Below are 16,001 nucleotides of genomic sequence, written 5' to 3' on the forward strand. Positions count from 1 at the left end.
AGACTGAAAAGGAAGAGCAGGGCCAGTGTATGAAGGGCCTTGAATCGCAGGCTAAGGAGATGGACTCCAGGTTTTATCATCCAAAGCTGAAGGCCGAGAAGTGTTATAATAGGGTCACTCTGGCAACGTGGAGACCAGCCAGGGCACAGCAGCAAGCCTGGGAGAGATGGCTGGGCCAGAGAGAGGCTGCCCACGAGGGCTGCACAGTCGGTCCACCTGTAGCTGCTGGGGAAGACGTTTCTGAACCCCACCTCCTGTGTGGTGTGTTCTCAGGCCTGGGGCCAGTGTTGGAGGTGCTCCCACATCCCTTACCTCAGAGACCCGTCCAGAGGTCCTGGCCTGCCTGTTCAGTCACCCCAGACCCAGATCGGCTACTCCACAATGCTCCTTCAGCCTCTGAGCTGAGATCAGAATACCCCCAGGTGTTGGTAGGCCTGCCCTCAGCTGGCTTCACCCACAGGCCAACATTTTTGTTTTATGTCCAAGCCAAAGGACACTTACAGTCACCACCAAATGGAAAACAAATAAGCAAATATCTAGAGTCAAACAAGAAATATATTTCAGTGAACTTTTTAAAACTGAGGAATAGCTCTTGAATTCTAAAATTTTTATGTCAATTTTTACCAGAAGATTTTAGGAGTCTGGGCTGCTTGGGTTTTCCAGGACGCTGATGCTGAGATGGAGTTAGGAATGCAAGATGACTTATGGGGTGAAGTGTGGCAGAGGAGAAAACACCTGTGAAAGAAGGGAGAGAAAACACGATTGGAGCTTCCAGACTGCGGTGTGGACCTGACAGTCTCTGCCAGCCCACCAGGGAGCACTAGAGGAGCCCAGGGTTAGGGGGAAGCATGGAAATGCCTCGGCCCTTGTACCACCACCTTGCTCAGTCGTTTCCCAAGGCCACCCCCAAGAAGGCCTTAAACTTGTTCTGAAAGCTGGGCGGATGTAGCAGGAGTCAACAGCTGTAGGTTGTGAGCTGACCACAGCCTTGCATCTGGGCAGTCATTTCTTGGAGAGACATCTTCACGTCTGCCATGGGACCTTTCCTCCCCACACCTGCCAGTCTGAGTGGACCACACCTGGAGCGTTTGAGCCCTGTCCTCCAGTCTCCACAAGTGGTCCCTTCACTCTCACCTTCCTTTCCTCCTGCCTCAGTCAGCAGAGGACATCTCTCTCAGGGATCTGTTCTGTCTTCTCCCTCTTTCCACTTCCCAACGCTGATGCCTTTTCCTTCATTCACTTCCTCACGATACTCTGCCCAAAACTCACCACAACCAAAATCAAAAGATGAATGACTACCTGGGAAATAATCTGTATTACTTGAGTCACCAAGGATTCACCTTCCCAAGATATAAAAAGCTCAACAAAAGTCACAGACATAACCAAACAGAAAGATGAGCAAAAGATATGAATGATAGTTCATAGGAAAAAAAACACAAACGGCCCTTGGGTGAAGAGATGCCCGACCTGACTCATAATGAAAGAAATTCCAGTTACGACTACACAGAGATACTGTTTTCACATATCAGATTGGCAAAGATCAAAACCTTTGATTCAGCACAGCGTCGGTGTGAAAGCAGGGCACTCACACACTGCTGGTGGGAATGGGAATTGGTAACGCTGTATGGAAGATTGACAATATCCCTTTAAGTGACAAATTCCCATGACCTTCCAAAGGCGGTAGAATGTAATAGTTAAGAGAATGAAGTGGAGCCCCAGAACCTTGGTCTGAATCCTAGCTGTTCAGGTCGTCTACTTTTCTGTGCCTCAGTTTTTCTCATCTGTAAAAGGGGATGATAATAGTACCTACCTCTGGAGATGCTCATGAAAGGATTAAAATATATTAGCAATTGTAGAGCACATACTATAGTGTCCGGCTCTTAGCAAATGCCATGCAAATGTTAATATCATTATTATTAATTGGCCCAGCAATCCCACTGCTAGGAATTTATCCTACAGATACGCTTGCTCATGTGCTAAATGAGTGTACAATATATTCACTGCAGCGCTGATGCCGCTGGGGAGAAAACTGCAAGTAACCCAAATGTCCTTAAAAAGGTTAAATTAACTGGTGCATGTGTATAATGGAATACTATGCGGATGCAAAAAAAACAAAAAAACAACCCAAAAATAGCTCCTTAGTACTGATCCATTGTGTACAGAATACTACCGTAAGCTTTTAAATAAGGAGTAGTATAAACACAAGTCCACATTCCCTTATCCACAATTATGAAGTTCAAAACTCTCTAAAAAAAAGAAGTTTTTGTTTGTTTGTTTGCTTAGGAAATTTGGCACAAACTCATGTGGTAGCAAAACTTGAACTGAAATGAACTGAACTTACTTAAGGCTGATTACGGCTCCATTTATCCTACCTGGTGCAGAAATACTAGCGTGTTTTGTCACAGACTCTGCTGGGGGTGTGACATAATATACACGTACTACTTTTGTACACTCCTTGAATTCCGAATTCCCAAACTCACCTGCCCCCGAGGGTTCCAGATAGGGACGTGTGGACCTTCTTTGACCTTTTCTTTTTCCCGTTAAAATAGCTCTTTAAGACTGCACAAGAAATTAGCACCAGTTGCCTGTAATGAAAGGAGCTGCCTGGCTGTGTGACAAGAACGTGAGGGACAATTTCACCATATTTGAGTCCAAGAATGTAAAGAGTCTGTGGATATCTTACTTATTCAAAAAATACCATTGAAGACCTTCTCAGCCCAGGCTGCCGGGTCATCTTTAAAGCCTGGACACCCTCTCACTGGCATGTCTGCGGCAGCCTGCCTGGGAACTCGGACCTGGGAACCAGGGCTCGAGGGTGGGGGCAGGTGGGACAGGAGCCTCATCTCTGACTCACGGTGATGCCCTGGGCAGATGGGGAGGCCTCCTCCCTAGAAAAGTGCAGACACTGGGAGTGAGTCAGTTTCAGGCACTCCGATGGGCCGATTGGCAGGGAAGCCAGGTCCCTCGCTAGCACCCTCCTGCACACCTACTTTCTCCCGGAAGGGCGAGAGCCACCCTCCAACTCCATCTCAGCACATCTCCCAGCAGAGATGTGGTGTGAGGGTCTCCGATCCAGCTGTGACCGGCAGGGTCCTGCAGATGGAGGCTCAGGGTGGATGGCAGGGTGCACCACTGTGGACACACAGGAAGCTCCCAGCAACCCTGGTTTCAGGGGTGAAAATTCTGAACAAGCCACCACATGAAGTCATGACAAGGGGGGATAGTTAAATACATCCAGGGGATGGATAGACCTGAATATGCAGTATGGAATAATGCCCATGACCTAGTAATGAGTGAAAAAAGCAAATTGCACAACTACATATATATGTATATATGGGATATATATATATATATATATATATATATATATATATATATATGGGAGATATATGTATATGGGAGATATATATATATATGTATATATGGGAGATATATATATAAAATCATATATAGTCCCACAAGGACCCTTAGATGGCAGGGGGTAGAGGGGAAAAACTAACAGAGCCAAGTGCCAGTCTGGAGGGACCTGCCCATCAGGAGCCCACCGACTACTCTTCTGGTTTCTCAGGAGGCAGGCACTGCAGGAGGGGCTGGAGTGGAAAGCAGGGCACAAGCAGTGAGACCCCGGCTCCCTCCCCACCGGGCAGCAGGCTAGCTTATCCTTCACCCAGAGGAGACTGTAAAGTTAGACCCCAGGGGACTCCAGATTCAGGGGCACCAGGGCACAACAGAGGGTAAGGGGGACCCAGCACTGAAAACGGGGGATTGGGTGAAGGTCCACACATGGAGGATGAGCCCATGACCCATTTCCCCCCACACCCCCAAACACTGGCTGCCACTCAGCCATGCAGAGAGCCCTGCCCTCCCCACCAGGGGTAGATTATACCATTCTCAGGAGAAACTGAATGGCCTCAGAGGAAAGACCCACAGAAACTGACACCTGGGGCTCCCCAGACAAACCCCGGTCCTCCTATCACCCTCCAGTGAAACAAAGCTCTAGCTAAGCCCACAGTTTCCTGTTAGATTTTTCTGAGCACCCCTCTTGAATTATGAACAGATGTGCAAGAGTCACCAGTCACTTGAAAAAACTCCTGCCACAAGAGACAGAAACCACAACAAAGAAACAGAATAAAGCAGACAACGTATAATGCACAGAGTAGAAGAAAACGTCAAGAAAAACAATAATATCTTTAGAGAGGTGAGAAACTGGCTTCTGTTAAGTTAGATCAGGATATTTTTTAAAGACAGAAAGAAAAAAAATCAGAAATTAAAATTGTGATTCTAAAATAAAACAGACAAGATTTAATAGGAAGATTTGGAGATTAGAAAAATCATCCAGAGAGACTAAAAAGAGAAAGGACAGGAGAGAAAAGATGAAAAAATTTGGAGGCTCAATCAGAGGCCCAATGAGGAAAGGAGGTACAGAGGAAGTGGAGAGAAGGAAATCATATGTAAAAATATCACAAGAGAACTTCCCTGAACGGAAGGACATGAGTTAAGTGCCTGTCAAGTACCCAGTAGAGTAAATGAAAAAAGACCCAGAGCAAGAGAAGTGGTGGAGAGATTTCCAAATACCTGGCATAAAAAAGATTCTAAAGACTTCCAGCAGGAGGAAAACAGGTCATCTACAAACAAACAGGAGTCAGAAACTGAGTAGGGCTGCAAGAAGAGCAGGATTTGATCACTGGAGGTGAGAAACTCAAATTCATTTTTTAAACGTGTAGGAATTGAGCTACTTCTTCAGATGTTGTATAGACTGTTGAAAATGGGAGCCTGGAATTCTAGAGATTTTAGTGCATTTTTTTCTTCTTTTCTTTTCTTTCTCTTTCTTCCTTCCTTCTTTCCTTCCTTCCTTCCTTCCTTTCTTTCTTTCTCTTTTTTCCTTTTCTCTTTTGTAGGATCCCTTCCCATAAGCCATGTAGCAACCTAGTGCATATCCTTCCACACTTGTCTCTATGCCTAGATATCACACATCTACTAAATGTATATATGTATATACACACACACATCCACATGTATACATACATGCACATATATCCATATTTAGACACAAACATATGCAAGCATATCCACATGTGTGAACACGTGGCAGCACAGGATTGCGCCTCTCATACCTCTGACTGTAGTGTTTGCATTGAGGCCAGGCTTCCCCAGTCTCTGACCCAGCAAGGCACGGACATTAAGCCAGGCCTGTTCCCAGGACACGGAACTCCAGGAACTTGGGACTTTGATTCAGTGACACCCCATCCAAGTTGCCAAAACTTTCTTAGAACTGCATTCTCCCAGCCTCCTCCAGCAAACTCCCCATATTTAAAATTTATTTATTTATTTATTTTTGGCTGCATTGGGTCTTCATTGCTGAGCGTGGGCTTTCTGCGAGCGGGGGCTACTCTTGGTTGCGGTGCACGGGCTTCTCATTGCGGTGGCTTCTCTTGTTGTGGAGCACGGGCCCTAGGCGCACAGGCTTCAGTAGTTGTGGCACGTGGGCTCAGTAGTTGTGGCTCACAGGCTCTAGAGTGCAGGGTCAGTACTTGTGGAGCACAGGCTTAGTTGCTCCGCGGCATGTGGGATCTTCCCGGACCAGAGATCGAACCTGTGTCCCCTGCATTGACAAGCAGATTCTTATCTACTGCGTCACCAGGGAAGCCCCAAACTCTCCATTTTTTTAATCACAGGAGTTTTTCCCAATAAACTTGAAGTCTAATATCCCATTTTAGTGACTGATTCTTGAAGGACCCAAACAAACAAAGTATATATGTATATATACATATACATATATATGTGTATATATATATACACATAAACTATATATATGTATATATATATATGACTCTAGGTTTGTTTTTTTTTATACAGCAGGTTCTTATAAGTCATCCATTTTATGCATATCAGTGTGTACATGTCAATCCCAATTGCCCAATTCATCACACCACCACCACCATCCCCTGCTGCTTTCCCCCCTTGGTGTTCATAAGTTTTTTCTCTACGTCGGTGTCTCAATTTCTGCCCTGCAAACCAGTTCATCTGTACCATTTTCTAGGTTCCACATATATGTGTTAATATATGATATTTGTTTTTCTCTTTCTGACTTATTTCACTCTGTATGACAGTCTCTAAGTGCATTCACGTCTCTACAAATGATCCAATTTTGTTCCTTTTTATGGCTGAGTAATATTCCATTGTATATATGTACCACATCTTCTTTATCCATTCGTCTGTCGATGGGCATTTAGATTGCTTCCATGACCTGGCTATTGTAAATATTGCTGCAATGGACATTGGGGTGCATGTGTCTTTTTGAATTATGTTTTTCTCTGGGTATATGCCAGTAGTGGGATTGCTGGGTCATATGGTAATACTATTTTTAGTTTTTTAAGGAACCTCCATAGTGGCTGTATCAATTTACATTCCCACCAACAGTGCAAGAGGGTTCCCTTTTCTCCACACCCTCTCCAGCATTTGTTGTTTGTAGATTTTCTGATACTGCCCATTCTAACTGGTGTGAGGTGATACCTCATTGTAGTTTTGACTTGCATTTCTGTAATGATTAGTGATGTTGAGCAGTTTTTCATGTGCTTCTTGGCCATCTGTATGTCTTCTTTGGAGAAATGTCTATTTAGGTCTTCTGCCCATTTTTGGATTGGGTTGTTTGTTTTTTTAATACTGAGGTGCATGAGCTGCTTATATATTTTGGAAATTAATCCTTTGTCTGATGATTCGTTTGCATATATTTCTCCTATTCTGAGGGCTGTCTTTATGTCTTGTTTATGATTTCCTTTGCTGTGCAAAAGCTTTTACGTTTCATTAGGTCCCATTTGTTTATTTTTGGTTTTATTTCCATTACTCTAGGAGGTGGATCAAAAAAGATTTTGTTGTGATTTATGTCAAAGAGTGTTCTTCCTATGTTTTCGTCTAAGAGTTTTATAGTGTCCGGATGTACATTTAGGTCTCTAATCCATTTTGAGTTTATTTTTGTGTATGGTGTTAGGGAGTTTTCTAATTTCATCCTTTTACATGTAGCTGTCCAGTTTTCCCAGCACCACTTATCGAAGAGACTGTCTTTTCTCCATTGTATATCCTTGCCTCCTTTGTCATAGATTAGTTGACCATAGGTGCATGGGTTTACCTCTGGGCTTTCTATCCTGTTCCATTGATCTATATTTCTGTTTTTTGTGCCAGTACCATATTGTCTTGATTACTGTAGTTTTGTAGTGTAGTCTGAAGTCAGGGAGTCTGATTCCTCCAGTTCCGTTTTTTTCCCTCAAGACTGCTTTGGCTATTCAGAGTCTTTTGTGTCTCTATACAAATTTTAAGATTTTTTTGTTCTAGTTCTGTAAAAAATGTCATTGGTTATTTGATAGGAATTGCATTGAATCTGTAGATTGCTTTGGGTAGTATAGTCATTTTCACAATACTGATTCTTCCAATCCAAGAACATGGTATATCTCTCCATCTATTGGTATCATCTTTAATTTCTTTCATCAGTGTCTTACAGTTTTCTGCATACAGGTCTTTTGTCTCCCTAGATAGGTTTCTTCCTAGGTATATTATTCTTTTGTTGCAATGGTAAATGGGAGTGCTGCCTTAATTTATCTTTCAGATTTTTCATCATTAGTGTATAGGAATGCAAGATATTTCTGTGCATTAATTTTTTATCTTATAACTTTACCAAATTCATTGATTAGCTCTAGTAGTTTTCTGGTGGCATCTTTAGGATTCTCTATGTATAGTATCATGTCATCTGCAAACAGTGACAGTTTTACTTCTTCTTTTCCAATTTGTATTCCTTTTATTTCTTTGTCTTCTCTGATTGCTGTGGCTAGGACTTCCAAAACTATATTAAATAATAGTGGTGAGAGTGGACATCCTTGTCCTTTTGCTGATCTTAGAGCAAATGTTTTCAGTTTTTCATCATTGAGAATGATGTTTGCTGTGGGTTTGTCATATACGGCCTTTATTATGTTGAAGTAAGTTCACTCTATGCCCATTTTCTGGAGAGTTTTTATCATAATGGGTTTTGAATTTTGTCAAAAGCTTTTTCTGCATCTATTGACATTATCATATGGTTTCTATTCCTCAATTTGTTAATATGGTGTATCACATTGATTGATTTGCGTATATTGAAGAATCCTTGCATCCCTGGGATAAAGCCCACTTGATCATGGTGTAGGCTCCTTTTAATGTGTTCTTGGATTCTGCTTACTAGTATTTTGTTGAGGACTTTTGCATCTCTATTCATCAGTGATATTGGTCTGTAATTTCCTTTTTTTGTAGTATCTTTGTCTGGTTTTAGTGTCAGGGTGATGGTGGCCTCATAGAGTGAGTTTGGGAGTTGTCCTTTCTCTGCAATTTTTTGGAAGAGTTTGAGAGGATGGGTGTTAGCTCTTCTCTGAAAATTTGATAGAATTCACCTGTGAAGCCATCTGGTCCTGAACTTTTGTTTGTTGGAAGGTTTTTAATGACAGTTTCAATTTCATTGCTTGTGATTGGTCTGTTCATATTTTCTATTTCTTCCTGGTTCAGTCTTGGAAGGTTATACCTTTCTAAGAATTTGTCCATTTCTTCCAGGTTGTCCATTTTATTGGCATAGAGTTGCTTGTAGTAGTCTCTTAGGATGCTTTGTATTTCTGCAATGTCTATTGTAACTTCTCCTTTTTCATTTCTAATTTTACTGATTTGAGTCCTCTCCCTCTTTTTCTTGCTGAGTCTGGCTAATGGTTTATCAATTTTGTTTATCTTCTCAAAGAACAAGCTTTTAGTTTTATTGATCTTTGTTACTGTTTTCTTTGTTTCTATGTTATTTATTTCTGCTCTGATCTTTATGATTTCTTTCCTTCTGCTAACTTTGGGTTTTGTTTGTTCTTCTTTCTCTAGTTCCTTTAGGTGTAATGCTAGATTGTTTATTTGAGATTTTTCTTGTTTCTTGAGGTAAGCTTGTATAGCTATAAACTTCCCTCTTAGAACTGTTTTTGCTGCATCCCATAGAGCGTCATGTTTTAATTGTAATTTGTTTCTAGGTATTTTTTGAATTCCTCTTTGATTTCTTCAGTGATCTCTTGGTTATTTAGTTACATATTGTTTAGACTCCATGTGTTTGTGTTTTTTACGTTTTTTTCCCTGTAAATGATATCTAATCTCATAGCTTTGTGGTTAGAAAAGATGCTTGATATGATCTCAGTTTCTCAAATTTACTGAGGCTTGATTTGTGACCCAAGATGTGATCTATCCTGGAGAATCTTCTGTGCGCACTTGAGAAGAAAGTGTAATCTGCTGTTTTTGGATGAAATGTCCTATAAATATCAATTAAAACTATCTGGTCTATTGTGTCATTTAAAGCTTATTTTTCCTTATTAATTTTCTGTTTGGATGATCTGTCCATTGGTGTAAGTGAGGTGTTAAAGTCCCCCACTATTATTGTGTCACTGTTGATTTCCTCTTTTATAGCTGTTAGCAGTTGCCTTATGTATTGAGGTGCTCCCATGTTGGGTGTATATATATTTATAATTGTTATATCTTCTTCTTGGATTGATACCTTGATCATTATGTAGTGTTCTTCCTTGTCTCTTGTAACATTCTTTATTTTAATGTCTATTTTATCTGATATGATTATTGCTACTCCAGCTTTCTTTTGATTTCCATTTGCATGGAATATCTTTTTCCTTCCCCTCACCTCCAGCCTGTATGTGTCCCTAGGTTTGAAGTGGGTCTCTTGTAGACAGCATATATATGGGTCTTGTTTTTGTATCCATCCAGCAAGCCTGTGTCTTTTGGTTGCAGCATTTAATCCATTCACGTTTAAGGCAATTATCAATATGTATGTTCCTATTACCATTTTCTTAATTGTTTGGGGATTGTTTTTGTAGGTCCTTTTCTTCTCTTTTGTTTCCCACTTAGAGAAGTTCCTTTAGCATTTGTTGTATAGCTGGTTGGTGGTGTTGAATTCTCTTAGCTTTTGCTTGTCTGTAAAGCTTTTGATTTCTCCATCGAATCTGGATGAGATCCTTGCTGGGTAGAGTAATCTTGATTGTACGTTCTTCCCTTTCATCACTTTAAGTATATCATGCCACTCCCTTCTGGCTTGTAGAGTTTCTACTGAGAAATCAGCTGTGAACCTTATGGGAGTTCTCTTGTATGTTATTTGTCATTTTTCCCTTGCTGCTTTCAATAATTTCTCTTTGTCTTTAATTTTTGCCAATTTGATTACTATGTGTCTTGGCGTGTTTCTCCTTGGGTTTATCCTGTATGGGACTCTCTGTGCTTCCTGGACTTGGGTGGCTATTTCCTTTCCCATGTTAGAGATGTTTTTGACTATAATCTCTTCAAATATTTTCTCGGGTCCTTTCTCTCTTCTCCTTCTGGGACCCCTATAATGTGAATGTTGTTGTGTTTAATGTTGTCCCAGAGGTCTCTTAGGCTGTCTTCATTTCTTTTCATTCTTTTTTCTTTATTCTGTTCCACAGCAGCGAATTCCACCATTCTGTCTTCCAGATCACTTATCCGTTCTTCTCCCTCAGTTATTCTGCTATTGATTCCTTCTAGTGTATTTTTCATTTCAGTTATTGTATTGTTCATCTCTGTTTGTTTGTTCTTTAATTCTTCTAGATCTTTGTTATACATTTCTTACATCTTCTCAATCTTTGCCTCCATTCTTTTTCCAAGGTCCTGGATCATCTTCACTATCATTATTCTGAATTCTTTTTCTGGAAGGTTGCCTATCTCCACTTCATTTGGTTGTTTTTCTGGGGTTTTATCTTGTTCCTTCATCTGGTACATAGCCCTCTGCCTTTTCACCTTGTCTATCTTTCTGTGAATGTGGTTTTTGTTCCAAAGGCTGCAGGATTGTATTTCTTCTTGCTTCTGCTATATCTAGGTTTTTAAATCATCGTTTTCCCTAAATACTGTAAATACTTTTCTTCATCTTGCTTTTCTTATTCATCAATGTCTAATGAAAATTTATTATGGCATTTCTCTATTTCATTCTTTTAATGGCTGCACAACTTTCCTAGGTATGGATGCACCCTAATTTACTCAACCTATAAATGGTCATTCACTTCGATTCCAATTTTTGGACACTATGGACAGAGATGCAATCATTATCATTATCTTGTACAGATATTTGAGGATAGATGATAAAGAATAGACTGGCAGTCAAAATATATTTATGTGCATATAATTTATACAATTTATAATATATCAAATTGTTAATTTTATATAATAATTTTAATTGATGCTGCCAGATTGATTTTTTAGAAAGCCTATAAAAATGAACATTTCCACTAACAATATATGTGAATATCCCTTTCTTTCTCTGCAGGTCCACAAGCAATAGGTATTACCAATCCTTTTCATTTTTGGGGGGTGGCTGATTTAACTACTTTGCTAACTACTAGTGATTTTTCATATCTTTTGGTTCTTTAGAATTGCTTTTAAATAAATTGCCAATATTTCTATTGGGTCATTTATCTTCTTCTTGTCAGTTTCTAAAAATTCTTTGCTCCTTTTGTCCTGGTTTATAAACATGGTCTGCAAATCTCTTTATCTGTTGTCTTTGTCTTATTTCTTGCCACACAAAGTTTAAAATTGTAAACTAGTCAAATATGTTAATTTTTCTTTCATAGCTTCTGGGTTTCTTGCATTTGTTAAAGCTTTCCCCCACCCCATCTTCATGGTCCAAGAAGGCTGCTAGAGCTCCAGCCATCCAATCTGTATTACAGGCAGCAGTATGGAGAAAGCGACAAGAAGGGCATTCCACCTCTCTTTGAAAGAAACTTTCCAGAAATTTCTACACAATAATTCCACTTACATGTCATTGCCATAATTTAGAGACATAGCCATAGCCAGCTGCAAGAGGAATATTATCATAGCCATCTTTGGGAAATGCAATCTTCCACACCCACATTTAGAAGCAACGGTGCCCTTGCTTCATGGCATTCAATAGACAAGCAGAGACCACACACTGCTAAGAGTGGGCTGGAGCCTGGGAACCTGCTTTTAGGAGAGAAAGGGCCTCTATTCTGCCTCCACAGACACCATGCTTAAGACAGTTGGACTGCTAAGTCAGGAAGGTCTCAGCTCTGAGGCTTGTGTGAACAAACCCAAGAGTGGCCGTAGCTTCCAGAAGTGGCACCTCTGCCTCAGGCCCCTCTCCCCTCAGGGCCCTCCCCCGGGGACGGCCAGAAGTTTGCAGCGGGTGGGCAATAGGCAAGGCTGCTGGCATGAAGGGCTGATGGCTTCTGAACTCTGGGAAATATCACTAGGCATTTCCAGGAAGATGGGGTCTTTAGAGAATTACTTATGATTCATGCCAATCTGCAGGGTGTGTCTGTGCCAGAGAGAAAAACATAACACTGGAAATACTTTCTCATTCCTTCACTCAGTCCCTTACAAGCCCAGAGAGGGGCCAGCCACACCCACCCAGATCTTTCTTTATTTTATTTATTTTTTATTTTTGTTACGTGGGCCTCTCACTGTTGTGGTCTCTCCCGTTGCGGAGCACAGGCTCTGGACGCGCAGGCTCAGCCGCCATGGCTCACGCGCCCAGCCGCTCCACGGCATGTGGGATCTTCCCGGACCGGGGCACGAACCCGTGTCACCTGCATTGGCAGGCGGACTCTCAAGCACTGCGCCACCAGGGAAGCCCCCAGATATTTCTTGCAGGTTTTCTTCCTACAGTTATGCTCTCTGTTGAGAAAGCACCAATGGAAGAGGTAGGTCAATGGGGGAGCAGCTGGCCAAGAAGAAGGGAGGCTTAGAGGTTTCAGTTTGGAAGAAGCTGGGAAGCAAGAGACCCAGCAAACCAGGCTGTGGGTAATGCGGATCCAGGGCAGCATGCAAAGGCCGGTTCCACCAGGTCCCAATGGTACTATTCTCTGAGTCCTCCACCTCGCTGAGCCTCGGCTTCCTCATCTATAAAGTGGGAGTGGTAAACCTGGCCCTGCCCCCTTGCCAGCACTGAGAAGCAGGGTGATTTGGGGAATTCTCCAGTCTTTCATAGCCCGGGATTAACTACATTGTACAGCCCAGCGTGCTCTGCTACAATTCTCTTTTCTTTTTGAGATACCTTTAATTATACAAGTATTACATGTTCACTGTTAAAATAACCAAAAAAGCAGAGACAGACAAAATGAAGGCCATAAAAGAGAGAAAGCAATTAACATCTTGGCATATGCTCTTACAGTTTCCAGGACCTGGATATATTTTAAATAGAAACCATACTTTATATATGGTTCTGTAATCTATTTTTCACTCAGTGATATACCATGAGTTTCTTTCTAAAAGCAAACTTCCATGAGATATTTTAATACTTGTGTGATATTCTGCCAATGCCGTATTCAATTCTGAACCCATAATCAGTATTACTCATTTTTCCTTTCCCTCAGATTCTTCTGTCTTTATTTAAAATTCTACTCTTTTGTTCACCATGGATTGATTTTTATTTTTTTAATATTGCATTATTCATCTTGATTATGGCATCTTCCCCTAAGATTATTTTCAATTTTTCCAATGAATTCGTCTCTCTATTTCCAGCATCCAGCACAGTGCAGTATACCTGATAGTGCTCAGTAAACAGCTGTTGAAAGAACGAATAAATGAATGAATGAATTGGTGACCGAAGGAAACACTACACCCGGCCCCGAAAGTCTCCCTCACACAGGCTGAGTCAGGAGCTCACTGATACCAGGCTGATGGCTGGGACCCTTCTCCTGGGGTGCCGGGCCTGTGCCCCCTGTGTCTACCTGCCTCACCACAGCAACAGCAACAAGGAATTCTCCCAGCCCTAACGAAGGTGTGGAGTTTTAAAATAATAAAGCCAGAATCTAAGGGAGGAAATTCTAAGAATGTGAAATAAGTCAGAAGAGCAGAGGTGGTTGTTTATTTTCCATTGACTGTCTGGTCCTCTGCCTCCCTTCCCCCACCCCAAAGGCTGGGGGAGGGGTCCGGATTCAGATGTCAGCACCACAAAGCTAAAGGAAACCCATCTTCCTGTGTTTGCCAAGGAACAATGCTGGAGAGGCCATTCCAAGGCCTGCACTTTTCCTCTATACAGAAGAATTTAGGTCCTGGTGCATTCCTGGGAGGGTGGCTGGACAAGGAATTTCTGGACGTAAACATTTTTGTTCCATCACTCAGGAACATTTGGGATGCACTGGCTATCATCCCAGGTGGCCTGCTGTACTCAGATCCATACTGACCAATACCACGTGAGGATCTAACAGTGGATCTGGGGCCTTGGCTCCACCCTGCAGCCAATCAGCTCAAAGTCTGGTCTCATCAGCTTCCTCAGTCTCTATCACCCGGCACTCCCCCTTCAGCTCTTATCAGGCTCTTACCGCTCCTTTTCTGAGCTACTGCCCAAGTCCAGCCTTCCTGGCCCTGACCCTCCTATCCTCACCCACGGGCCATCTTCCCACAATGCACCTACAGGCGAGGCCCTTCCCTGCTCCCAATCCTTTGCACCTGCAGCAGCAGATGCCCCAGATGTATTCCAGGACCTTTATGATGGCCAACCACACCACTCTCATCTCCTGCCTGCTCCCCTCCTCAACCAGGGAGGGACAAAAAAATAGGAAGTTCCATGACCAGTGTCCGTCCCTCAGCCAAGCACCTCCCCAGGGCAGAAGAGCTGGACAGCTGCCCTTCTCAGAAGCACAAACAGCTACTTTGAAGGGAAAGAGGAGTCGATGAATCAGGCAGGGAGATGAAGACCAGCCAGTGTTTACTGAGCATCTACTAGATGCTAGGTACCATGCCCGATGCTTTATGGGCTTTATGTCTCTGTCCCCAAAACACGCCAAAGCATCATGTTGAGTCGTGATGCTCTTTATACTCCTCACAGGCCCACTACTGTGTTTCCTGCAGAATGGGAACTCCATAAACCAACCAATATCATGGGTTCAACTGAGGTGGAGCCCTGATCCTTGTGACTCAGCTGGTGGCATGGCAGGCACTTTTGGGGACGCAGGCTCAGGGAACCAGTTGGATCACATGGTCTTCCTTCAGCCTCTGAACACAAGGTTCCCTCTGTCTAGAACACTGTTCCCCCATCTTTTGGGCTAACTCCTATTGGCCTTTCAGGTCACTTGGCAGCTTCCTCCAGGAAGCCTTCCTGGATCTCCCAATCTGGGCTATTCTTTTATGTTCCCCATCACCCTCAGCTTCTTCCCTCTCTCTGGGTGTTTGAGAGACTGTCTCTAGGATCAGAATGTCAGCTCCTAAAGGATCGGTGATGCCTTGTTCACCTCTGTGTCCCCAGAATTTAGCTCAGGGACTGGCACAGAGCAGAGGCTTGGTAAATATTTGTTGAATGAATTAAATGCTTATTCTTGGATATTCAGTCTCTCCCTGGCTGGTCAAAGAGCACCCAATCCCAAACTGGATTGTCTGCTTTTCCCTTCCTATCTCTAGGCCTTGCCATCCACAATATGCCCTGAAGATGGGCAAATCTAGGGTCTGAACTCTGCCCCTTGAGGCTGGTGTCAGAGAAGGTGGATTCCATCTCCCCTTCCAGCTATAGGCCCTGCCTTCTCGGGACCTGAGTGGACTACTTCGGGTTTCCTTCCTTTTCTAAACCACACCTGGTCTCGAAGCACCGCTACCAGAGGGCTGGTGCTGAGTTCCAGCTGGCCTGACAGCCCTCAGGACCCTGTCCTTCAGCCGGACGTGCGGCAGGTCCTGTGGGGTGGCAGACAGGGTGCCTCCCGTGGAGCCGTTGCCAGGCGTTCTCCGACGGGAGGGGACCGAACTTGCGCGTCCAGGGCGCGCAGTGAACACCCTGTTCACATTCCTGCGCCGACCGGAATGCGGACAGGGATAGAGCCAAAGGCCGCATTCCTCTGGCCGGCGCGGGAACAGGGCCCGGGCCCCTCCCGACCCCGGCCCCGCCCCGTCCGCCGGACGCGGGACCCCCGCCCGAGAGGGCGCCCCCTGGCGGCGCGGACGGCCGGAGGTGAGACCCGGGCCCTTGCCTTCCAGTCCCGGCCCCCTGCGCGTGCTCCCCGTAT

Source organism: Pseudorca crassidens, chromosome 5 (genome assembly GCF_039906515.1).
Source record: "Pseudorca crassidens isolate mPseCra1 chromosome 5, mPseCra1.hap1, whole genome shotgun sequence".
Lineage (NCBI taxonomy): Eukaryota > Metazoa > Chordata > Mammalia > Artiodactyla > Delphinidae > Pseudorca > Pseudorca crassidens.